The sequence below is a fragment of the Apodemus sylvaticus genome, chromosome 3 (genome assembly GCF_947179515.1).
Source record: "Apodemus sylvaticus chromosome 3, mApoSyl1.1, whole genome shotgun sequence".
Classification (NCBI taxonomy): domain Eukaryota; kingdom Metazoa; phylum Chordata; class Mammalia; order Rodentia; family Muridae; genus Apodemus; species Apodemus sylvaticus.
The window spans coordinates 162,435,244-162,463,185 of NC_067474.1; the positions used below are offsets into that span (position 1 = coordinate 162,435,244).

Here is a 27,942-nt window from a genome sequence, read left to right on the forward strand (position 1 = left end):
TCCACTATGTTCATAGCTGCCTTATTTATAATAGCCAGAAGCAGGAAAGAACCCAGATGTCCCTCAACAGAGGAATGGATACAGAAACTGTGGTACATATACACAATGGAGTACTATTCAGCTATTAAAAACAATGAATTCATGAAATTCTTAGGCAAATGGATGGAACTAGAAAGTGTCATCCTGAGCAAGTGAACCCAGTCACAAAAGAGCACAAATGGTTATGTACTCACTAATAAGCAGATGCTAGTCCAAAAGCTCAAAATAAACAAGTTACAATTCACCCACCACAGGAAGCTCAAGAAGAAGGAGGACTTAAGTGAGGATGCTTTGGTTCTTCTGAGAAAGGGAACATAATACTCACAGGAGCAATAAGGGAGACAATGTGTGGAGCAGAGACTGAAGTAAAGGCCACTCAGAGACTGCCCTACCTGGGGATTCATCCTATAAACAGTCACCAAACACGGTCAGTAGTATAAGAAGCCAAAAGGAGCATGCCATGGTTGTCTCTGGAGGGGCCCTGACAGAGCCCTACAAATACAGAGGCAGAAACTAGCAACCAACTATTGGACTGGGCGTGGGGTCCCCAATAGAGGATCTGGAGGGTGGTCCAGAGGAGCTGAAGGGGTTTATAGCACCATGGGAAGAACAATGACTTCGGCAACCCAGACGCACCAAGACACCCAGGGACGGAACCATCAACCAAGGGATACACATGGTTCCAGCCAAAAATATGGCAGAGGAAGGCCTTGTTGGGTATCAGTGGGAGGAGTGGTCCTTGGTCAGGTAAAGGCTCAATAGAGGCCCCAACAAAGGGAAACTGGGAGGGGGGGAGGGGGGAGTGTGTCAGGTGGAAGGGCATATATGAGGAGGCACTGGGTGGGCGGAGGGGGGTCCTTGGGGAGGGGGGAAATCAACAAGAAAACAATTTACATTTTACCATTCCAATGAAAATATAGACGATATTCAATAGAAAAAAAAGAAAATCACTGCTTTAGTAGTATAACCACTGGAGAGTCAACTCTGCTCCAATGATTACCTGTACACTCTCATTCAACGATCCTCAAACAAGAAATAAATCAAAGCAAAACAAAACCCCCAAGTGGCTATTAATTGAATGAATTCGGAAGGTAATAAAAGAATATATGTGGTAATTGTGACAGAATGTATTTCATACATGCATCAATTTGTTAAAGATTACAAAGATCAGATGTGTGTGTCATTCTTATGTAGATATGAATGGACATTCTTTTGTTGTATGAAGTATTTCCATAGCTTACTCCATGAGTAAGTACATTAATGACAGTTAAAAAGAAATTCTTCTTCTCTACTCTCAGCTGTGAACAACCAATGTTACGATTTTTACAAGTGTGTGACCTTCACAGATGGTTTTTATGAATGAAAACATGAAAATTTTGTCCTATTTTACACTTCAGATTATTTAGTAGGCTTTCAAGTTTTAATCCATTCTCTTTGAAATGTCATGAAGCTAAACCTAGAAATATTTGTGCTTCTTTGAATGGAACTTGATGTAGTTCTTAGGTTGCTATTTTTTTGGTCTGCCTTTGTCTTTCTTCATATCTGTACACTCCACTATCATTATGCATCGTTGTCTCTATTTGTTGAAAATAGTTACTTACTTCTTAAACTTTTCTCCTTCTATCCAAGGTGAAGTTTACATACTGTGAGTTATAGAAATGTGCTTAATTATACCCAAATGCTTTGATAATAAAATCAATGTTAAGTCTAAAAACACAGTAAGTAATGATTTAATGTAATATTAAAAGCAAGATCCCCAGTTATTATGTGTGTAGAAGTATAATTCCTTGTTAAAAACATTTGATATTTTTTAATTCATAAGTTTCCATTTAAAGATAGATAAGAGGGATGGAAATATCTCAAAAAATATAGGAAGAAAATTCAAATAAAGATTCAGAAAATCAACAAGAAGTGTAGTCTTACCGACAAACAAAAGATTGTTGTAATTCTCCATCATCACATCCATGTACAATGCCCTTTGAGCAAAATTGAGACATTCCCATTCCTCCAGTGAGAAGTCCAGAGCCACATCCTTGAAGGTTAACAGGCCCTGTAATGGAAAACTAGTTATTTGCTCTGGACATAATTGCTTTCCTATATTAATAAAAGGCCCTGGTGAATATCCTTTCCCAATTTGATGGTTGCCGTTTTGTCCTTTTAACCATGTCCTTTGCCTTACAGAAACTGTAATTTTATGAGGTCCCATTTGTCAATTCTTCATCTTAGAGCATAAGCTATTGGTGATCTGTTCAGGAACTTTTCCCCTGTGCTCATGTCCTCTAGGGTCTTCCCCAGTTTCTTTTCTATTAGTTTCACTGTGTCTGGTTTTACATGGAGGTCCTTGATCCACTTGGAGTGAAGTTTAGTACATGGAGATAAGAATGGATCAATTCGCGTTCTTCTGCATGCTGAGCTCCAATTGAACCAGCACCATTGTTGAAAAGGCTATCTTTTCAACATCTGATAGAGGGCTAATATCCAATATATACAAAGAACTCAATAAGTTAGACCCCAGGGAAACAAATAACCCTATTAAAAAATGGGGGTACAGATCTAAACAAAGAATTTTCACCTGAAGAAATTCGGATGGCTGAGAGGCACCTTAAGAAGTGTTCAACATCATTAGTCATTAGGGAAATGCAAACCAAAACAACCCTGAGATTTCACCTTACACCAGTCAGAATGGCTAAGGTCAAAAATTCAGGAGACAGCAGGTGTTGGCGAGGATGTGGAGAAAGAGTAACACTCCTCCACTGCTGGTGGGGTTGTAAAATGGTACAACCACTTTGGAAATCAGTCTGGCGGTTCCTCAGAAAACTGGACATGACACTTCCAGAGGACCCTGCTATACCTCTCCTGGGCATATACCTAAAGGATTCCCCTGCATGCAATAAAGACACATGCTCCATTATGTTCATAGCAGCCTTATTTATAATAGCCAGAAACTGGAAAGAACCCAGATGCCCCTCAAAGGAGGAATGGATACAGAAAATGTGGTATATTTACACAATGGAATACTACTCAGCAATTAGAAACAATGAATTCACAACATTTCTAGGCAAATGGTTTGCTCTGGAAAATATCATTCTAAGTGAGGTAACCCAGTCACAAAAGAATACACATGGAATGCAATCCCTGATAAGTGGATATTAATTAGCCCAGAAGACCTGAATACCCAAGGCACAAATCGCATAACAGATGACTCCCATGAAGTAGTTTGGAGAAGGTCCTGATCCTGGAAAGGATTGATCTAGCATTGGAGGGGAATATAAAGACAGAGAAAAAAAGGAGGGAGGTCATTGGAGAATGGATAGAGAGAAGAAGGTTTATGGGACATATGGGGAGGGGGGATCTAGGAAAGGGGAAATCATTTGGAATGTAAACAAAGAATATAGAAAATAAAAATATTTTTTAAAAAAAGGCCCTAAAGAATAGAATATATTTTCTGATACAGATGAGGAAAGTAAAATATTAAAGGACAAATGTTTTCTCAAAGTTTCATAGAAATGTGACTAACATTATGAATTGCTGCTCCTCTATAGGCAATCTATAGAATGACTTACTATAATGCTCTCATTTATGAAGGCTCACCATTTCATTAATTTTCTGTGTTTTTCTGAGACCTTAGAAGCAAATGAAATATTTCCCACAAGAACTACGTTAGAAAATTTTGTGTGCAGATAGGATTATCGTTTTAAGTCCCCTATTATGAAATTTGTATTCCAGCAATATCATGGCACTACATATTGGATTTTTAAACTTAGTTCTTTAAAAGCCAGTGATCTCTGCTGGAACACCAGGGCCAGGAGGACTATATAGCACATATGCATAATTTCAGGCAAATGTAACCAACATTGTGCAAAAAAGTTGCTTACTCTAATAAAATACACTTTCTAAAATAGTCATAGACTTCCTTCTGTTTATATCTCTCTGTGAATGCATGATATAATCACCTCAAAAGCAGCAAAACTTTATAGAATATACTAGGTACATTTGATATCTAGATGTAGAAATGTACTTTTATGAAATAAGCATTAATATCAAAGACAACCCTAGTATCATCACAGATGGTCAAGTCATGATAAGGAAAAATATGCTTTCAATTCTACAAAGTCCACCTTGCTCAAATATGGTAACTAGTTCAATCGTGGACGAAGCTGTATCTCACATGACTGTATTGTAACATACTAAATGTTACCATTTCTTTTTTATTTTTAGATAGAAAAGGACTGCAATGTCAGGACATACATTAACATTTCAACTGACACATAGAATCTAATAGTTAGGGAAATTATTATATGAAAGTATATTCACAACTAGGAAATAGAAAAACCACTATTAGAGAGCATCAAATTATTTAAAGTTATAAGAAAGCTGGCACAAGCAATACAAATAATTAGTATTTCATAAATTCCATATGGTTTTTCATAAAAGAATACTTAGGTTTCTATGGGTAAATAAATTGTATATGTCACAATTCATTTCAATGAAGTAGAATAATTTCTTAATCAAATCTTTGAAATAGAGGGAGAATTATTCTAACACTTCATAAACATGGAATACATTATTCACCATAAGACTGACTTAATGGAAATTTTTTTTTTTTTTATATTTTTTTTTATTCGATATAATTTATTTACATTTCAAATGATTTCCCCTTTTCTAGCCCCCCCACTCCCCGAAAGTCCCGCAAGCCCCCTTCTCTTCCCCTGTCCTCCCACCCACCCCTTCCCACTTCCCCGTTCTGGTTTTGCTGAATACTGTTTCACTGAGTCTTTCCAGAACCAGGGGCCACTCCTCCTTTCTTCTTGTACCTCATTTGATGTGTGGATTATGTTTTGGGTATTCCAGTTTTCTAGGTTAATATCCACTTATTAGTGAGTGCATACCATGATTCACCTTTTGAGTCTGGGTTACCTCACTTAGTATGATATTCTCTAGATCCATCCATTTGCCTAAGAATTTCATGAATTCATTGTTTCTAATGGCTGAATAGTACTCCATTGTGTAGATATACCACATTTTTTGCATCCACTCTTCTGTTGAGGGATACCTGGGTTCTTTCCAGCATCTGGCAATTACAAATAGGGCTGCTATGAACATAGTAGAACATGTATCCTTATTACATGGTGGGGAGTCTTCTGGGTATATGCCCAGGAGTGGTATAGCAGGATCTTCTGGAAGTAAGGTGCCCAGTTTTCGGAGGAACCGCCAGACTGATTTCCAGAGTGGTTGTACCAATTTGCAACCCCACCAGCAGTGGAGGAGTGTTCCTCTTTCTCCACACCCTCTCCAACACCTGCTGTCTCCTGAATTTTTAATCTTAGCCATTCTGACTGGTGTAAGATGAAATCTTAGGGTTGTTTTGATTTGCATTTCCCTAATGACTAATGAAGTTGAGCATTTTTTAAGATGCTTCTCCGCCATCCGAAGTTCTTCAGGTGAGAATTCTTTGTTTAACTCTGTACCCCATTTTTTAATAGGGTTGTTTGGTTTTCTGGAGTCTAACTTCTTGAGTTCTTTATATATATTGGATATTAGCCCTCTATCTGATGTAGGATTGGTGAAGATCTTTTCCCAATTTGTTGGTTGCCGATCTGTCCTCTTGATGGTGTCCTTTGCCTTACAGAAACTTTGTAATTTTATGAGATCCCATTTGTCAATTCTTGCTCTTAGAGCATACGCTATTGGTGTTCTGTTCAGAAACTTTCTCCCTGTACCGATGTCCTCAAGGGTCTTCCCCAGTTTTTTTTCTATTAGCTTCAGAGTGTCTGGCTTTATGTGGAGGTCCTTGATCCATTTGGATTTGAGCTTAGTACAAGGAGACAAGGATGGATCAATTCGCATTCTTCTGCATGCTGACCTCCAGTTGAACCAGCACCATTTGTTGAAAAGGCTATCTTTTTTCCATTGGATGTTTTCAGCCTCTTTGTCGAGGATCAAGTGGCCATAGGTGTGTGGGTTCATTTCTGGATCTTCAATCCTGTTCCATTGATCCTCCTGTCTGTCACTGTACCAATACCATGCAGTTTTTAACACTATTGCTCTGTAGTATTGCTTGAGGTCAGGGATACTGATTCCCCCAGATTTCCTTTTGTTGCTGAGAATAGTTTTAGCTATCCTGGGTTTTTTTGTTGTTCCAGATGAATTTGATAATTGCTCTTTCTAGCTCTGTGAAGAATTGAGTTGGGATTTTGATGGGTATTGCATTGAATCTGTATAGTGCTTTAGGCAAAATGGCCATTTTAACTATATTGATTCTGCCGATCCATGAGCATGGGAGGTTTTCCCATTTTTTGAGGTCTTCTTCCATTTCCTTCTTCAGAGTCTTGAAGTTCTTGTCATACAGATCTTTCACATGTTTGGTAAGAGTCACCCCAAGATACTTTATACTGTTTGTGGCTATTGTGAAGGGGGTCATTTCCCTAATTTCTTTCTCAGCCTGCTTATCCTTTGAGTATAGGAAGGCCACTGATTTGCTTGAGTTGACTTTATAACCTGCCACTTTGCTGAAGTTGTTTATCAGCTGTAGGAGCTCTCTAGTGGAGTTCTTTGGGTCACTTAGGTAGACGATCATGTCGTCTGCAAATAATGATAGTTTGACTTCTTCCTTTCCAATTTGTATCCCTTTGACCTCCTTATGTTGTCGAATTGCCCGAGCTAGTACCTCAAGTACAATATTGAAAAGATAAGGAGAAAGGGGGCAGCCTTGTCTGGTCCCTGATTTCAGTGGGATTGCTTCAAGTTTCTCTCCATTTAGTTTGATGCTGGCTACCGGTTTGCTGTATATTGCTTTTACTATGTTTAGGTATGGGCCTTGAATTCCTGTTCTCTCCAAGACTTTAAGCATGAAGGGATGCTGAATTTTGTCAAATGCTTTTTCAGCATCCAATGAAATGACCATGTGGTTTTGTTCTTTGAGTTTGTTTATGTAGTGGATTGTATTGATGGATTTCCGTATATTGAACCAACCCTGCATTCCTGGGATAAAGCCTACTTGATCATGGTGGATGATCGTTTTGATGTGTTCTTGGATTCGGTTGGCAAGAATTTTATTGAGTATTTTTGCATCGATGTTCATAAGGGAAATTGGTCTGAAGTTCTCTTTCTTTGTTGGATCTTTGTGTGGCTTTGGTATCAGCGTAATTGTGGCTTCGTAGAAGGAATTGGGTAGTGTTCCTTCTGTTTCTATTTTGTGGAATAGTTTGAAGAGTATTGGTGTTAACTCTTCTTTGAAGGTCTGGTAGAATTCTGCACTGAAGCCATCTGGTCCTGTGCTTTTTTTGGTTGGAAGACTTTCTATGACTCCTTCTATTTCTTTAGGCATTATGGGACTGTTTAGATGGTCTAGTTGGTCCTGATTTAATTTTGGTATTTGGTATCTGTCAAGGAAATTGTCCATTTCCTCCAGATTCTCCAGTTGTGTTGAGTATAGGCTCTTGTAGTAGGATCTGATGATTTTTTGGATTTCCTCAGTTTCCGTTGTTATATCTCCCTTTTCATTTCTAAGTTTGTTAATTTGGATACTTTCTCTGTGCCCTTTGGTCATTCTGGCTAAGGGTTTATCTATCTTGTTGATTTTCTCAAAGAACCAGCTCCTGGTATTGTTGATTTTTTGTATGGTTCTCTTTGTTTCTACTTGATTGATTTCGGCCCTGAGTTTGATGATTTCCTGCCTTCTACTCCTCCTGGGCGAAATAGCTTCTTTTTGTTCTAAGGCTTTCAGGTGTGTCATTAAGCTGGTAATGTATGCTCTCTCCATTTTCTTTTTGGAGGCACTCAGGGCTATGAGTTTTCCTCTTAGCACTGCTTTCATTGTGTCCCATAGATTTGGGTATGTTGTGTTTTCATTTTCATTGTGTTCTAAAAAGTCTTTAATTTCTTTCTTTATTTCTTCCTTGACCAAGGTATCATTGAGTAAAGTATTGTTCAGTTTCCACGTGTATGTGGGCTTTCTGTTGTTTCTGTTGCTATTGAAGACCACTTTTACTCCATAGTGATCAGATAGGAGGCATGGGATTAGTTCGATCTTCTTATATTTGTTGAGGTCTGTCTTGTGACCAATTATATGGTCGATTTTGGAGAAGGTACCATGAGGTGCTGAGAAAAAGGTATATTCTTTTGTTTTAGGATAGAATGTTCTATATATATCTGTTAAATCTAATTGGTCCAAAGCTTCAATTAGTTTCATTGTGTCCCTGTTTAGTTTCTGTTTTCCTGATCGGTCCATTGAGGAAAGTGCAGTGTTGAAGTCACCCACAATTATTGTGTTAGGTGCAATGTGTGCTTTTAGTTTTAATAAAGTTTCTTTTACAAAAGAGGGTGCCCTTACATTTGGGGCATAGATGTTCAGGATTGTCAGTTCTTCTTTTTGTATTTTTCCTTTGACCAGCAAGAAGTGTCCCTCAGGGTCTCTTTTGATGACTTTGGGTTGAAAGTCAATTTTATCTGATATTAAAATGGCTACTCCAGCTTGTTTCCTGAGACCATTTGCTTGTAAAATTGTCTTCCAGCCTTTTACTCTAAGGTAGTGTTTGTCTTTGACCCTGAGGTGTGTTTCCTGTAAGCAGCAAAATGTAGGGTCCTGTTTACATATCCATTCAGTTAGTCTGTGTCTTTTTATTGGGGCATTAAGTCCATTGATGTTAAGAGATATTAAGGAATAGTGATTGTTACTTCCTATCATTTTTGACGTTATTTTTTAAATTTGAATGCTTAACTTCTTTTGGGTTTGATGAAAGGTTACTATCTTGCTTTTTCCAGGGTGAAGTTTCCCTCCTTGTATTGGTGTTGTCCTCCTATTATCCTTTTTAGGGCCGGGTTTGTGGATAGATATTGGGTAAACTTGGTTTTGTCATGAAATATCTTAGTTTCTCCATCTATGGTGATTGAGAGTTTTGCTGGATATAGTAGTTTTGGTTGGCATTTGTGTTCTCTTAGAGTCTGCATGAGATCTGCCCAGGACCTTCTAGCCTTCATAGTCTCAGGTGAAAAGTCTGCTGTGATTCTGATAGGTCTTCCTTTATATGTTACTTGGCCTTTTTCTCTTACTGCCTTTAGTATTCTTTCTTTGTTTAGAACATTTGGTGTTTTGATTATTATGTGACGGGAAGTATTTCTGTTCTGGTCCAGTCTGTTTGGAGTTCTGTAGGCTTCTTGTATATTCATGGGCATCTCTCTCTTTAGGTTAGGGAAGTTTTCTTCCATAATTTTATTGAAGATATTTGCTGGCCCTTTAAGTTGTAAATCTTCACTCTCCTCTATGCCTATAATCCTTAGGTTTGGTCTTCTCATTGTGTCCTGGATTTCCTGGATATTTTGGGTTACAAGCTTTTTGCATTTTGCATTTTCTTTAACTGTTGAGTCCATGGTTTCTATGGAATCTTCAGCATCTGAGATTCTTTCTTCTATCTCTTGTATTCTGTTGTTGATATTTGTATCTCTGTCCCCTGATTTCTTCCCAAGGCTTTCTATCTCCAAAGTTGTCTCCCTTTGAGTTTTCTTAGTTGTTTCTACTTCTGATTTTAGATCCTGGATGGTTTTGCTTAGCTCCTTCACTTGCATGTTTGTGTTTTCCTGTAATTCTTTAAGAGATTTTTGTGTTTTCTCTTTCATGAGCTCAGCCTGTTGACCAAAGTTCTCCTGTATTTCTTTAAGAGATTTTTGTGTTTCGTCTTTCATGACCTCAGCCTGTTGAGCAAAGTTCTCCTGTATTTCTTTAAGTGTTTTTTGCATTTCCTCCTTGTTGGCTTTTGTATTCTCCTGGATTTCTTTCAATGATTTTTGTGTTTCCCTTGCAAGGGCTTCTACCTTTTGATCCATTGTCTCCTGAATTTCTTTATGTATGACCTTCATGTGTTCCTGTACCAGCATCATGACCAGTGATTTTAAATCCAAATCTTGTTTTACTGGTGTGATGGGGTATCCAGGACATGTTGGTAGAGGAGAATTGGGTTCAGATGTTGCCATATTGCCTTGATTTCTGTTAGTGACGTTCCTGCGTTTGCCTTTTGCCATCTAGATCTCACTGGTGTTAGTTTATCTTGTCAGTGCTGGACTCACCAGTGCAAGCTGCCCCTTCCCAGTTGGCCTCTGGTGCACAGCTTACCTCCTGCACTGCTTGTAGACAGTGTGCTGCTGCCCAGGCTGTTCAGATCCCAAAGCAGGCACCCGAAGGCTCCCGCTGGGGCCCGCTGGATTCACTGGAGCACACTGACTTCTCCCAGCTGGCCTTGGAGATGTAATGCTGCCGCCCAGACTGATCTGGATCCGGAAGCGGAGAGAGTAGAGCTAAGGGCTTCTGCCTGAGGCCTTGCCCCAGATTGTGTCTGTGGAGCAGATGGAGCCCGTGTGCACTCCCAGGGAGTGCCGACGGTGTATGCTACTGTGACCTCCCCTGAGTTCCGCTCACTCCGCTGGGCAGCCGATCTGCCAACCGGGCTATCGCACACAAGGTTAGCCTGGCCGCCCAGTCCCTGAGTCCAGGCAAAAGCCTGGGAGGCCAAGGTCCGAGCAAAGTTCCCCTACGGCTTTGACTGTTAATTGGGTTTGCCAGGTGACTAGGATGGCGGGCGTGTGCGCCCGCGCTCCCTGAAAGCGCCGGGAGAGTCTGCTTTGCTAACAATCACCTGGGCGGGTTGACTCACAGATGGCCCACCAAGCCGCCCAGTTCTTGGGGTCAGTCCTGTGCCTTTTGGGGCCTGGACCCCCGCTTTGTTAGCCTTAGGCTATGCCTGTTACAGGTCTGCCCGCCTGAGCTCTCTGTCGTCCTGCAGGCAAAATGGCGGCGGCGCGCTCGCAGGCCTGGGCAAAAAACCTCCTGGTTGGGTTGGCACCCCGATGGCCCCCCGACCCGCCCAGGGCCTGGGTGCAGGCCAACGCCCGTCGGGCTCAGACCACCGCGGTGTTGGCCTCGGATTATGTTTGTGTACCTCAGTCTGTCCGATTCCTGGAGTACGGAACCAAGATGGATCCTCCTCTCCTGACTGGTGGGAGGCCGAGTTCTGAAGTGGCCTCCGTGCAGGAAAGGCGCCGCACAACTGCAGCTGCTTGCTGTCCGGCTGGTCAGCGAAGGTCAGTGGTCGTGGGCGCAGGGCCTAACTGGTCCCTGTGACGCCTTGGTTCCACTGCTGATGGCCCTTCAGCTGGAGCAGCCACTGCTGCCGCTGCTGCCGCCGCCGCCGCCGCCGCCGCCGATAATGGAAATTTTTAATTGTGCAATTTTATCATTACTTTCTTTCTTTGGTATATAACCTTATTTGTGTATCATAATAGTAGCTTTCATAGATAACTATTACCTTTAATTCTTCCTTCGTGCTGGGCAGTGGTGGTGCGCGCCTTTCATTCCAGCACTTGGGAGGCAGAGATAGGTGGATTTCTGAGTCCGAGGCCAGCCTGGTCTACAGAGTGAGTTCTAGGACAGGCAGGGCTACACAGAGAAACCCTGTCTCAAAAAAAGAAATCTTACTTTGTTTTTAAAAAACAATAACACACATGTCCATTACAAATGGGCATAAGAAATATAAACCAGGGGTAGGAAAAACTGACTAAGAGTTAAAAACTCTTGCTGTGACTTCAGTCTCAAGGGTTTGGTACAGAATCCAGGGATCTATGGACATAATGTATCATTCAGTGTATGTAAAAGCATGCAGATGAACAATTATATACTTAAGAAATATTGTAAAGCAAAATGAAAGCATCAACAAAATCCCTTCAGTTTTTCCGTATGGAACACATTATTATAAGGGAAAAGGAAAAAGAATAGATGAACCAGGCTTCCTTCTAAAGAAGAGAAGAGCCTATGCCGGGCTGTGGTGGCACAGGCCTGTAATCCCAGCACTCTAGGAGGCAGAGGCAGGCAGACTTCGGAGTTCAAGGCCATCCTGGTCTACAGAGTGAGCTCCAGGACAGCCAGGACTACACAGAGAAACCCTGTCTTAGACAAAAACAAATCCAAACAAACAAACAAACAAAAAAGGGAGCCTGCCCTGTAGCCCCACCCCAGCCCTATATAGGGACCATATAGTCCTGTCTGCAGGCCAGGAGGAGGGCCTCATATAACCCATGATGACGCTTAAGTTCCCTGCATTGCTGAGGATGACATTCACCTTGTGCTTCTCCTGCTGCTGCCCCCCTAGAGTGGGTGGATCTATGACTGGCTTTATAAGAGCTTTTGATATGTAGGCAAAACAAGGTTATCTCATTGTTCTATAGGAGTTTCTGATCTTGTGCTTCACAGAAGACCTATTAACAATATGTGAAATATATATGTATACAAATTGACAAAAAAAAAAAAAAAGAATAGAAGAGAAAAAATTGGAAAAAAAGAATAACCAAGCAAATGGTCCCAAGAAACAATCTGGAGTAGCCATTTCAATATTGAATAAAATTGACATTCAATCAAAAGTTATCGAAAAAGAGGAGGAATGACAACACTTCATACTCATCAATGGAAAAACCTACCAAGATGAACTCAAAATTCTGAACATCTATATCCCAAATGCAAGGGCAACCACATCTGTAAAAGAAACTCTAGTAAATCTCAAAGCACACATTGAACCTGATATAATACGAGTAGGAGACTTCAGTACAACACTCTCACCAATGAACAGACCATGGAAACAAATTGAACAGAGACACAGTGAAATTAACATAATGTGTGAACCAAATGGAATTAACAGATATTTATAGAACATTTCATACTTATACACACACACACACACACACACACACACACACATTCTTCTCAGCACCTCATGGTACATTCTCCAAAATTGAACATATTATAAACACAAAACTAGTGGTAACTGATACGGAAAAATTGAAATAATCCCATGCATCCTATCACATCATCATGGACTAAGAATAACAACAGAACAACAGAAAGCTCACCTACACATGGAAGGTTAAAAACTCTCTACTCAATAATAACTTGGTCAGGGAAGAAATACAGAAAGAAATTAAATACTTTTTAGAATTTAACAAAAATGAAGGAACAACATATCCAAACATATTGGATACAATAAAAACATTGCTAAAAGGAAACTCATAGCTCTGAGTGCCTCCCTAAAGAAATTGGAGAGATCAGACACCAGCAGCTTAACAGCATATGTGAAGGCTCTAGGACAAAGAAGCAAACACACCCATGAGGAATAGAAGGCAGGAAACAAATGCAGAGACGAAATTAACCAAGTAGAAACAAAGAAAACTATACAAGTAATCAATAAACCAGTAGCTCGTCCTTTGAGAAAATCAACAAGAAAGATAAACCCTTAGCCAGAGGGCATAGAGACAGTAACCAAATTAACAAAATCAGAAAAGGGATACATAACAATAGAAACCAAGGAAATTAAAAAAAAAAAAAAACCATGAGATCCTATAACAAAAGTCTATATTTAACAAACTGGAAATTTAGATGAAATAATGATTTTTTAGACAGATAACAGGTACCAATGTTAAATCAGGATCAGATAAACAATCTAAACAGTCCCATAACACCAAAAGAAATAAAAGTAATCATTAAAAGCCTCCCAACTAAAATAAAGCCCAAGCTCAGATGGGTTTAGTGCAGAATTCTATCAGACCTTTAAAGAAGACCTAATACCAATAGTTTTCAAATTCATCCACAAAATAGAATCAGAAGGAACACTATTTAATTCATTCTAAGAATCCACAGTTACACTGATACTTAAATTAATCAAAGACCCAACAAGGAAAGAGAACTACAGACTAATTTTCATTACGAATATCACTGCAAAAATACTCGCTAAAATTCTAGCAAACTGACTCCAGAACAAATTAAAATTATCTTTCACCAAGAATAAGCAAGCTTTATCCAGGGATGCATGGATAGTTTGATATACAGAAATCCATCAACATGATACAGTGTATCAAAAACTCCAAGAAAAAAATTAAATGATCATCTCATTAGATGCTTAAAATGGCTTTAACAAAATACAACACCCCTACTTGTTATAAAAGATAAGTAATTCAATGCTCGTAATAAAACATATTAAAAGCCTGCGTATGGTCTGTCTATCTATTCATCATAGTACTTGAAGTTCTAGTCAGAGGAATTAGACTACAAAAGGATGCCAAAGTAATGCAGATAGGAATGGATTGAAAATGATCATCTCATTAGATGCTTAAAATGGTTTTAACAAAATACACCCCCCCTACTTGCTATAAAAGATAAGTAATTCAATGCTAAGTAATTCATAATAAAACATAGAAAAAGAAATATACAGCAAACCAATAGTCAACGTCAAACTAAATGGAGAAAAACTTGAAGCACTCAACCAAAATCAGCAACTAGACAAGGCTGCACATGGTCTGTCTATCTATTCAACATAGTACTTGAAGTTCTAGCCAGAGGAATTAGACTACAAAAGGATGCCAAAGTGATGCAGATTGGAATGGAAGAAGTCAAGACATCACTATTTGCAGATGATATGATAGTATACATAAGTTACCCCCAAATTTCCAAAATTCCACCAAAGAATTCATTGAGCTGGTAAGGAAACATGGCAATGTTACCAAAATCAACACAACACTCATTAAAATTCAACACAATTTTTCACAGATATAGAGCAATTCCCAATTTGATCTGGAAAAACAACAACAACAACAACAACAAAAACCAGTATAGCAAAAACTATTCTCAATAATATGAGAATTTCAGTTGCAATTAACATCTCTGACCTCAAGCTCTACTACAAAGCAATAGTGATAAAAATCACATAGTATTGGTACAGAGACAGGCAGGCAGGCAGGACAATGGAATATAATTGAAGACCCAGAAATAAACCAAAAGAGAACGGGAAATAACCCATTGAGAACTTGCCATAGAGCACCACACAGGGCAGTATCTCTCTTGAGACAAATAAATCTCAGGTGTAAACACACCCATGATCATTGTGTCACATAAAATTCCAAATACACACGCACAAGTGCACGCACACATGTACACACACACAGTCCACAGAACTCAAAAAGGTCAACAACCTGAAGGACCCAAGTGAGGACCCCTCAGTCCCACTTGGGAGAGACAAGAAAGCCTTCACAAGTGGGGAGGGAGGGACCTCGGATGGAAAGGGGCGGGGGGGGGGCAGTGAATGTGCAAGAGGAGGATCTGGTATAGGGTGAGGAAAAAGACAGAAGCCCCGAGGCCAATAGAAAAAAAAAAGCAAAAAAGCAACCTCAAGAAGTAGGAGGTTAGGGAGACCGTCCAGAATGCACCAGAGACTCAGGAGGTGAGAGAATCTTAGGACGTCAAATGAAATGTTCAACAGTTGGGAGAGGGAACATATAGATCCCACCTCCAACCTGAAAGACAGGCCATCAAGTGAGGGAGGGGACTGCCATCCCACAGTCAAAACTCTTACCCATATTTTTTCCTGTCTGAAAGAAATGCATGGATGGGACTGGAGAGGAACCTGAGGAAAACAAGGTCCAGCCACAGGCCAAAAGTGGGTTCCAGTTCTAGGAGAGGTCCCAAGGCCTGACACTATTACTGAGGCAATGGAGCACTCACAAAAAGGGACATATCATGACTGCATTCCAGAAGACCCTAGAAGCAGCTGAAAGTGTCAAATGCAGATATTTGCACCCAGCCAATGGACAGAAGCTGCTGGCCTATGTAGTTGAATTATGGAAGGGCTGGATGAAGCTGAGGAGCAGGGCAATCCTGTAGGAGGACAGGCAGTCTCAATTAACCTGGACCCCTGAGATCTCAAACACTCTGCCACCAAACTAGCAGCATGCACCAGCTGATATGAGGCTCCTAACTCATATAAAACAGAGGACTACTGGATCTGGGTTCAGGCAGCCAAGGTGCACCTAACCCTCAAGAGACTAAAGGCTCTAGGGAGTTTAATAGTCTGATTGAATGGGAGCTGGGGGTGGAAAGGAGGTTTGGGATGTAGAATAGTCATGGGGGGATGGGGAGGTGAGGGAGAATAAAATCTGGAGCAGAATAAATAAATATATAAATGAAAAAAATGTTATAAAATTTAAAAAAAAGTAATGCAATCTGCATCTGCTTACAAACACAACAGTGTTATAGCAAAAGAAAGACACATATTCCTGTCATCTTCTATGCATCCAGGATGTTAATGCTTTTACGATTAGGATTCCAGACAGTCGGCTCCTATAATTTTATACTTCTAAAAATTGTTCTCTTCCATATATTCCTCAGTGTCATCAGTCTCCACATATTTCCATATCCACATCACAAGCTTTTGTTTGGAACCCAGACCATAACTGAAATGCTATTTATGTGACACATGTGACTTTCCTTCCACATTAATATAATAGACAACTTCATCTAATGTAGAAATTAGCCATCAATAGCGTTAAGAATCATTTACTCCAGGTGGTGGTGGCATACGCCTGTAATCCCAGCACTCTGGGAGGCAGAGGCAGGAGTATTTCTGAGTTCAAGGCCAGTCTGGTCTACAGAGTGAGTTCCTGGACAGCCAGGGCTATACAGAGAAACCCTGCCTCAAAAAAACCAAATCCAAAAAACCAAAAAACCAAAAAAAAAAAAAAAATCATTTACAATAGATTCTCTTTCAGACCTGCAGGTCTTCAGTCCATGGAAATTATATTTCCTCACAGTACAAAATCTAGCGAAAATATAATGGAGTAATATATGTGAAATTCCTAAACATTAAATTTCCATTATCCCAAAAGAAAATGAAGATAATAGAAAAATAAGACCTTTAGTTAACATCACCACATGTAGATGCTAAAACTTTTGAATAGTTTGAATGATAGAGAGATTTCTTAAAAAAACGTGGACAGCACACTGACCTGTGAAGTGTTTACCAGAGAAGCACTCATTCTTTTTGTTGTTCTTCTCCCGGGTTCAAATATTGGACCTCTCCTTGAAATTTCACAACAGGGTTTGAAAAACACAAAGGTGAAATTAATACAACTACAGTATGAACAATGCTAAACCACATAAAAATACATTAAAAGCAAAATAGTACCAGGAATCTTGTCAACATTTCTACATACATGAGAGCACGTAATGACATATTTAGTGTGGAAAGGAATATGAGTATAATCTGAGGCCTATTTCTAACATCAGCAGACACAAGGCAAAAAATGAGAGCACATGCATACCTGCCATGAGACATTATTACTCAGAGTTATTTGTGAGAAATTATCTTCCTGAGCCTAGGCTCAAGCACACTGGGCTAGTGGCTACCATGATGGATGCTTAGAATTGAATTGTATTTCATGTATTTCACACTAGAATACATAAGATATCTGATAATACTCTTACTAAGCCATAGAAAAATAATGAGACAATACGATTTGGTTTTATACATTCCTAAAGAATAGTCAGAGAAATCAGAAGACCATTCAGTGTCTAAAATAATCTTGGATGTGCTGGTTTAGTCTACAAACTGCTATAAACAGTGCTGTAGGCAGATGGGTGTTAGGAGTCCGTAATGGCTCTCCCTAGATGTTGACCCTTGTGCTGTAATACCAAACTATCTGACAATGTGTAACTACCAGTGTAGCAGTGACAAGTTGGTAACTGACATACTGCTATATGGAGAAATACTGGAAATGCACTTCAATTGTTGCTGCTTTCAGCCTAAGTCAGACAAACATAGTCTGTGAAGGGAAACAGCCGATTTAGAGAGTTCTGAGTAAAAACCCAGCAGTGGAGGAAAAGGCAAGGCTCTAAAAGGAGGAGGAAGTGGAGTTATGGGAACCCATACTGCCATTTACTATGGAATATGGAATTATGAACATATGACAGCATGGATACCCACCCAAAACCTGCCTCAGAACATACATGACACACACAGGTACGATGAAAACATAAATAACAAGATAACAAGGGATGGGACTGAGAATGAGGCGATGGTAACTGTGCAATCACTCTGGGGCACTTCATGTGCAATGGTCACTCACCTATAATTGCAAGTACTAGGAGATTTAGACAGCACAGATTAAAATAATTTTTAGGAGATTTGTAATATCTGCAACAGCAAATTAATGAGGTAAGGCAAATACTCTATCAGAATGTTTCTCTGTAAACATTCTAACATTAGTATGCATGAAAAAAACGAAGATAATCCCTTATTCATGTGATAAAAAAATTACTGAGAACAGGAATTTCTGTAAAACAGAAATTTGACAGCACGGAAAAATATAATGCTGTCAAAAATTTACAATATGGGGGCTATAGAGATTGCTCAGTGGTTAAGAGCACTGACTGCTCTGCTGAAGGTCCTGAGTTCAAATCCCAGCAACCACAGGGTGGCTCACAACCATCCATAATTAGATCTGATGCCCTCTTCTGGTGTATCTGAAAATAGCTACAGTGTACTTACATATAATACACAAATCTTTTTTTAAAAAAATTCAATATGTAAAACTTGATGCCCTGGGCATTTATAGACAGCAACAAGTGGGTAATAAAAAGAAGTAAATATATAAAATGAATGTGTATCATGGAATTATTTTGTCTATGTGTATAACAGGAAAGGTACACCTTCAATTTCATGGAGACTGAACAAGAGCTCATTCTAGAATGACAAGAATAACCCATGGTTTTACATACTTCCATCATGAAATCAACGTGAACACGAGGGCTCTGACTTTAAATCTTGGAACTGATATTTCCTCAAATACACACCTGATTCTGAATAGGCATAATTCCAAACTTTTGAGCTTTCCAGTCAAATTGGAAAGCTCATATTGGTTTATCACAATCTTTTTACAGCTGAGAAACTCAAATAGCAATGTGTAGTGTTCAGACACTGGAACCCTTGAGTACTAGAAGACCACAGCATTCTAGCCTAGCATTCCCTAGGAAAGTCTCTCAGTGACTGGATTACTGTACTCACAGTTGTATCTGCCTATTTTCACATCTAAGTGCTGTAATAATGTACCTCTCTCCAGTTGTCTTGTACTATCCCTTACCATCAAAAGAGGTGACATTAGCATACAGTAGTGCTAAATATTTATCCACAGATTAAAATCAGGAGAGCATGGAATATATTCCAAACCTAAGAGAAAATAACTGGCAAATGTAATATTAAATCAAGAAAAGTGGCTACTAGTATTGACAGTGTATAAAGCACATTTGAACACAGTGATATATTGAGACATGCTTTTTAGTCAAAAACCTACTTAGCTAATAAACTGATGGAAATATGCACAAAGGAATAAGAAATACATATTTCATGAGGTCATAGAAAATAAGACGTTTCCTGTGAAGAATGAAGGAATACAAGAAAACTAGGAAATATTCCTAATGTACAACATAGTGAAGCGCTATCCCACACAAGAAATGGACACCAATCTGAGCTATACTTTGCCACTCACAATGCCAGCAAACCTTCTAGATTACAAATGCTAAGAAAGACAATCTCACAAAGAACAGAATTTCATTGACCAATCATGAAAGAGGATCACAATACAATCTTGGTAGAATTCAGAATAGATGAAACAGATTTCTACATAATGAAGAGTATTATTTGTGAATCTTAGTTTTCAGTTCAGGAAAAAGAAATTCTGTAGAACTAAAGCAACCAAATATTGTGTAGGGATATTTGAACCTGTTTCATCTTCGCGTGTGGTTCAGCCCATGGCACACAATTTTAATCACTATAGTTGGAATACAAGCATGTCCTTAGTATTCACTTTAATCCCAAAGAACAAAAGGACAGTTACTAAGAAGGTGGCACCCATGTTTTAAAGTGTTGTCTAATTGAATGGCAGAAAATGTGAAATGTCACAGAAAGATCTGACAGAACAGGATATGCGCAACTGTCCTGAGATGAGAGAGGAAGGGGAAGCTACTTAAGGGAGAGAAAGACGGTACAGGAAGAGAATAGTAAAGGAATACAGTAGAGTGCATGGGCAGCAGTACAGAACAGTTGAGAGAGCAGAGCAACAAAGAGGGAGAAACAGTTTTATTCAGAGAGATTTTATGTAGTCTGATTGGACAGAGAACATGCTAGTCACAGGTAAAGAGATCGAGCAAGAGAAAGAGAAGCCCCCGAAGATTTAAAAAGATCGGTACACTTAATTTAAGGCTCAGCAGAACATTTCAGTGTCTCAGAGAAGAAGCAGATAGAATGAGTCAGCTGAGAGAGGAGTTTGAGCTGGAACAGCTGAGTAGAACCAGCCAGTTAAGGGTTAAGAATCACTTTACCAACCCTACATTCCATGGAGGGCTAACATCCAATATATACAAAAAACTCAGGAAGTTAAGACTCCAGAGAACCAAGTAACCTATTAAAAATGGGGTACAGAGCCAAACAAAGAATTTTCAACTGAGGAATATCGAATGGCTGAGAAGTACCTAGAGAAATATTCAACATCCTTAGTCATCAGGGAATTGCAAATCAAAACAACCCCAAGATTTTACCTCACACCAGTCAGGGTAGCCAAGATCAAAAAACGCAGGGGATAGCAAATACTGGATAGTGTGTGGAGAAAGAGGAACACTCTTTCACTGCCGGTGGGATTGCAAGCTAGTACAACCACTCTGGAAAGCAGTTTGGTAGTTCCTCAGAAAACTGGGTATAATACTACCAGAGGACCCTACTATACCACTCCTGGGCATATACCCAGAGGATTCCCCAGCATGTAATAAGGACACATGCTCCACTATTTTCATAGTAGCCCTATAATAGCCAGAGTCTGGAAAGAACCCAGATGTCCCTCAACAGAGGAATGGATACAGAAAATGTGGTACATTTACACAATGAACTACTACTCAGCTATTAAAAACAGTGAATTCATGAAATTCTCAGGCAAATGGGTGGAACTAGAAAATATCATCCTGAGTGAGGTAACTGAATCACAAAAGAATACACATGGTATGCACTCACTGATGAGTGGATATTAGCCCAGAAGCTTGGAATACCCAAGACACACTTCACATATCAAATGAAGCTCAAGAAGAAGGAAGAACAAAGTATGGATATTCTGTCACTTCTTAGAAGGGGTAACAAAATATCCACAGGAGGAGATACAAAGTGTAGAGCCGAGTCTGAGGGAAAGATCAACCAGAGCCAGCCTCACCTAGGGATCAATCCATATACAGCTACAAAAGCCAGACACTACAGTGGATGCCCACAAGTGCTTGATGACCAGAGATGGATATTGCTGTCACCTGGGAGGCTCTGCTAGTGTATGACAAATACAGAGGGGACACTCTCAGCCAGCCATTGAAGTGAGCACAATGTCCCCAATGGGGGAGCTAGAGAAAGGACCCAAGGAGCTGAAGGGGTTTGCAGCAACATAAGAGGAACAACATTATGAGTGTGCTGCCAGGCGGTGGTGGCGCACTCCTGTAATCCCAGCACTCTGGGAGGCAGAGGCAGGCGGATATCTGAGTTCGAGACCAGCCTGGTCTACAGAGTGAGTTCCAGGACAGCCAGGGCTACACAGAGAAACCCTGTCTCAAAAAAACAAAGCAAAACAAAACAAAAAAAACTGATGCTGGCTTCATGTGTAAATGGCCATTGCCACACTCTGATGATTTCAGTCTGTCTAAAAGAAACTTTGTTTTCAATGGGCATCTGCTAATTCAGAGCCTCAAAACTAATTAAATATTAACATCAATTGACTGCTGACTGCACTGCCTACCATGTGAAATCCTTATTGTCACATCTAATATTATTCTCAATGAAATCTTCCAGAATCATTAATGAAATAGCATCTGGAAAAACCAAACTCATGTGCTATTTCAACTGACAGGTTAGCCCCACCCCACCGCTTGTTCACTCCTTCTAACATACCTGGAACCTTTGTTAGAGTCTCCTTGGTCTTTATCATCCAGGGCTCTTAGTATTGATTTATAGTTATGAAGATCTGGCTGGGTATGTGGAGACCTGAAAATGGGAAAATATTCTTCAGAAAGAACCTGGAACTTTTCAGTGTACAAAAATAAAAGATACCAACAGCAGACAAAAGGATAACCATGAAGGAAAGAGATGATATGAAAATGTCTCTTTCAATCTAAGGATTTCCTATGTGATATAAGAATGAATCACACAGTTAACACACATACAGAGTCCTTTTCCCAGCAACATGGAGGAGGAACAAGGAAGAATGTAAGAAAAATACCGTGACACACGGAATCCAGACTGTTGAACTTCTCCAACATAAGCTCTCTGGGAAAAAATCCCTGAGCGCAGGGGTCGAAGCATTCCACACCTGCAAGAACTCAGCAAACCATGATTGTGCAAGGGCAGAGTGCTTCTCATGAACCAAGGAGACATTTTTCTGAAGGAAGTGAGCAATCATGATTATTTCACAGGTGCTGTCTAATTTGTTCTTAATCCATAGTAAGTTTCCTACTCATAAAAATAACTTGGCCTGCTATCAGCATCTCACAGCAAGCTGGGCAGAACCAAGGAAGGATTCAAAGACCTTCAGGAGGCAGGGCTAACTGAAGAGCCTGTTAACATATCAATGAAGACATAGCTGGTTAAGTGGTTTCTTTTCTCCTGGTTATCTCCTGGCCTGCCCCTCTAACTACAGGCTCACTTTCAATTTCACATGTCCCGCCCTCCCCCCATCTGGAGGCGTGGTTCATTTTGGACCCAACTAGTTAACTCTGAATGCTTTCTCCCTCAAACTAAAATGCCAAAAATTAACCTCACCACCAGGCCAAGAACCAGGTCTCTTCTTACAATGCTGCAGGTTACATGTCTTAGGAAAATAATAAAGCCTCATAGGAAACTACAATGGTCTATAAAACCACCTGTAGTATGTGAACAAAGTCCTTCTCTTGGTCAGGAAGTAAAATTTATAAAGCTTGCCCGCATGGTGGAACTGGTTATTCTCTGGCAGCACTCAGGGTTACCAGAACCTACTACATATCTTTTCCTCAGCCATACCTTGCTGCCATACCTGTCTTCATTTTTCATTCAAAGCTAAAGTGTAATATTAATAACTAAGCCTATGAAGACACTTTTCTGAATGCTGTATTTACACTAAAGACTGCATATACCTCAGTGTTAAATTAATGGAGAGTAGAACTTTACTTGGTTAATGTTAATATTTACAGCCATATGATGGTGCTTTGTATCGAAAATTTTGTAATTCAATGAAATCGGCACTGGTCCCCCATGCGACAAAAAGTTTTGGGATGGCTATTCAGTTCGTTCCTGGGAGAAAGGGAATTGAAATGGCAAATGGATGACCAGGGCAGTTAAGAAAGCATGAAGGAATTTGAATTTGGGGAGCTTTATAAAGGCTTTTGCACAGAAAACCCTCCTGGTAAACAAACTCTATATATGGCCAAGGATCTACGAGGTTATTTTAGAAAAATATTCTGGCAACTATTACATTAATTAAAATATCACCATAAACCCAGTTCACAGGATCTCAAACTTCCTGAGATGTTAATAGACTCTCCAGTTAGCCATTCCTACTGAATTTCCTTGAATCCTTCCAAGAATCACTGCATCCTGTGAGAGGATAGTATCAGGCCAACATGTTTTTACAGATATAAAACTGAGTATATATTAAGACAAAATTAGACTTCACCTTTGAAATAATTATGATTGCTCACTTACTTAAGAAAAATGTCTCCTTGGTTCATGAAAAGCACTCTGCCCTTGCACATTCATGGGTTGTTGAGTTCTGCATTATGGACTTCCTGCAGGTGTGGGAATGTTTAGACCCTGCACTCAGGGCATTCTTTACAAACCTCTTGTTGAAGAAGTTCAACCATCTGTATTCAATGTGTCATAATACATTCATGGGTTGTTGAGTTCTGCATTATGGACTTCCTGCTTGTATGGGAATGTTTAGACCCTGCACTCAGGGCATTCTTTACAAACCTCTTGTTGGAGAAGTTCAACCATCTGTATTCAGTGTGTCATAATATGTTTTTACATTCTTCCTTGCTCCTCTTCTGAGTTGCTGGGAAAAAGACTCTGGACCTGTGTTAGTTATGTGACTGACTGTCACATTTCTAGGGTAATCTGAAATCCTCAGATAAAAAGAGACATTTCATAATACCTTTTCTTTTCTTCCTGTATATCCTTTTTCCTAGTGTCGGCATCTTTCATCTTTGTCTCATGAAACGTTCCAGGTTCTTTCTGATCATTATTTTTCCATTTTCAGGTCTCTATATGCAACAAAACTGTATAACTATAAATCGAAGGTAAGAGCCCTGAATGGAAAAGGCCAAGGAGTCTCAGGGATCCAGGTATGTTAGAAGGATTGAACTAAGGGTCAAGTGGGGCTCACTTGTCAGTAGAAAAAGGACATGAATTTGGTTTTGCCAGATTCTATTACATCTATGATGCTGGAAAATTTTACTGAAAATATTATTAAATGTGATGAGTATTTCCCACGGCAGGCAGTGCAGTTAGCAGTCAGTTGAGTTCAACATTTGATTAATTTTGAGGCTCTGAATTAGCAGCTGCCCATTGAAAACAAAGTTTCTTTTAGCCAGACTGAAATCAGGATCAGGCAATGGGTGTGACAAGGGCTCTTTATAGATGAAGCAAGTATCAGTAGTGTTTTCCCTCCTAGGGCCTGTGACTTTCCTTATTGGCCAGATTATCAATTTAATCTGTGTTTTTCTTCCCCCTGAGGAGCTAGCTGGGCTCATCTAGAACAACAAAATCTTCTGTTACCCACAGAGCATCTTGCCACCAGGATACTAGTGGGCATGCCTTACCTCACATATGATTGTAGCACACAAGATACAAATCTGGCTATGGCCTTTAATAACTCTGCCTCCTGCCCCGGTTTGCATAGCAGTTTTTGCCACTGTGAATGCTACCACCATAGACTCCATCCAGGATATTTATTGATTTATTTATTATGATCCAAGCTGAGTTGTTTTCTCTAGCAATGGGATTTGCTTTCTGAATCACATATTCTGTCTAGTCTAAATGATATTTAGTCCTTCAGTTGTGTTCTCACTGATGCACTGTGTTGAATTATTCCTGATTACAGGAGAAGAATTACTGTTGATCTTTTCTCTACTGTTTGGTTGAGTCTCTTTTCCTTAGTATTCTGAGGTATGTTTCTTCTCTTCTTACATTCTAGAAAGCTTTTATACTGAGCAGTGTTCGATTTTCCACAGGGCTGTAAAGTAACTTTATTTTCCAATTGTAATTATTGTCTGGGAGGCTTACTGCCTCTGTCCATTTATCTAGGCCCAGGACTGAAGACTCTAGCCTGTGTACAGTCTTATCTAGACCTAGAGTGTTTTCTGTCTGTGAAATTTCCTGCTGAATAAGCTCTCCCTTTTTTGTTCATTCTCAGCTCTTAACTGGCTGGTGCTGCTCTGCTATTGCAGCTCCAACTCCTCTCCCAGCTGACTCTTACAATCTGGTTCTTCTCTGAGACACTGAAATGCTCTGCTTGGCCTTAAATTAACTGTACTAATCTTATATGTACTAATTCTATTATGTACTAATATAAATCTATTATGTACTAATTCTTTGTACATACTAGCAACAACAGATTCGATTTTATGTTGGTTGTTTTTTGTTTGTTTGTTTTTACTGCAATATATTTTGCATGCAAACTGTTTCAATAAAGTTTGATCTTCCTCTGATAAATTGTTGTGGATACAATCATTACATTGATTGCTTTTAAAATTTTAAGATAGGATAGAAATCTATAGAAAGTGTTATGTTACACAATGTAACTGTTAGCATTGGGAATTTTACATGTCATAGGAGGTTAGCTATTATTTATCAACTTTCTAGAACATTTTATTTAATAAGGTGAACTATCAGTAATTGGTACACTGTTACAATGTAACATTAAAATATGCACTAAGCCTCTTTTTTACAAAGGCTGAATTCAGCAAGGCACTAACTTGCTTAAATGTGAATTACTAACATCTAAAACTGTAGTTTGATTCACATATTTTCAAATCAAGTTGGAGTTGATCCATATTACAATATTTCTGTGTCAAATGTGTATGTTTTTCAGTTCAAAATGTTTTAAAGCCTTAGTAAAGTTTCAAAAATTTGGATTTTTTATTTTATCTAGATGTAAATTATTCTTTAAAAAAGTTTCACTTATGAAAAAGCAAAAAAAAAAAAAAAACCTTCTGGGTGTTCTCTTTCTCTTGCTCATTGTGTCTGTAACTGTGACTGTCATGGCTTCTCTTCAGTCTGACAATATAAAATCTCTCCCAGTAAAACAGTTTTCTTCTCCCTCTCTGTTGCCCTGCTCTCTCAGCTGTACTGTACTGCTGCCCATGCACTCTATTGTATTCCTTTACTATTCTCTTCTTCCTGTTCAGACTTTCTCTCCCTTAAATAGCTTCCCTTTCCTCTCTCAATTCAGGAGAGTTTGCATATTCTGTTCTGTCAGATCTTTCTGTGACATTTCACATTTTCTGCTATTCAATTAGATAACACTTTCAAACATGGGTGCCTCTTTTTACTTAGTAACTGCACTTTTGTCCTTTAGGATTAAAGTGAATACCAAGGGCTTGCTTGTATTCCAGTCATAGTGATTAAAGTTTTGTGCCAGGGGCAGAACCACACCCTAAGTTGCAACAGGTTCCAATATCCATCTATATTATTTTATCAGTTTAGTTCTGTAGAATTTCTTCTTACTGAACTGAAAACCAAGATTCATAAATAATACTCTTCATTATGTAGATATATGCTTTATCTATTCTTCTACCAAATATTTCATTGTTAATTTCTTTGATGATTGGTCAATGAAGTTTCTCTTTGTGAGATTGTATTCCTTAGGATTTGTAATCAAGAAGGTTTGCTGACATTGTGAGTGGCAAAGTATTGTGTAAACAGAACAATTTAAATGCATAGCCACTATTTCTAAATATAGCAGTATGTAAGTCATATATTTACTTTTGGGCTTGTAATCTGTTTAGGAATTTGTAAGCTTAACCAGCATAACAAAGCAAAAGAATGAATTCTTCTCTGGTAAATAGTCCACAGGTCAGTGTACTGTCCAACATTTTTGAAAAATCCCATTTTCATTCAAAACATTCAATAGTTCTGTTATCTATATGTTTTCTAAAGGACTTATTTTCTATGATCTTCATTTTCTTCTGGGACGAGAAAATTTTAATGGTTATGTCTTTCACATACATGAAACCATTATATTTTCCCTGAAATTTTTTTTTTTTTTTACTGTGAGGGCATACAGTTTCCATGGACTGAAGCCATTGAGGAGGATCAAACACACAGTGTAGAAGTCACTAAACTATAAAGTGCTTCTGACATCTCTCCTAAGCTTGTATTCTATTAACTGAAAAATAATGCTCTAGGGAGGAAGAGTCTTGGATAAATAGTCTGGGACTTTTCATGTGTGTCCTGGCACTATATATGCCATATGTCACTAAACTATTTACTACTTCCATTCCCCCATTTCTTGTCAGAAAAGAGTGTACTTCTCTTCCATTTAAGAGAAAACCTTGTAGTTTTACATTCCTGTTTTCCCTAGTGGTTATCTTTGACCACAGGTTCCTTTTGCCCTCTCCAGATAAAAATACATTTTATGAATGTTTCTAGTTCTTAGGATGTTAGTATTGTGTTAGTGTAAATGGACAGTGAAATAATGTTTTCTAGAATATAAATTATGTTGTCTAGATATCCAAACTGTGATTACATTGCATGACTCTATAGACATAAAATAAGCAAATGCTGCTGGCCTAATCTCAGTATTCAGTAAACTGGGGCAGGTATATTCCTGTTTGTGTAGGTGTCCTATCTTAGCCCAGGAGGTTGGTATCTCAATGTGAGAATTTCTGCAACATAACTTGAATCTGAATGGGTCAGAACCCAGGTGCATTGTCCTTCTGGTCTGAAATGGCAGCAAGCTTGTGGGGGAGCTGTGCCCACTGCTGTAGTTGTGTGGAAGTTGGGCTGTAAAAGAGTTGGGGGAGTGGAACCTTAGTTGGGGGGGAGG

General features: G+C 39.2%; 1 protein-coding gene and 1 pseudogene across 8 annotated transcripts in view; both read right to left on the reverse strand.

Moving 5' to 3' along the window:
- LOC127681612 (zinc finger protein 420-like) overlaps nucleotides 1-27,942 on the reverse strand; it is a 662,660-nt gene that overhangs the window by 120,263 nt on the left and 514,455 nt on the right. The window lies entirely within an intron of this gene.
- Nucleotides 1-27,942, reverse strand: part of LOC127681634 (zinc finger protein 501-like) — a 77,431-nt pseudogene that overhangs the window by 5,262 nt on the left and 44,227 nt on the right.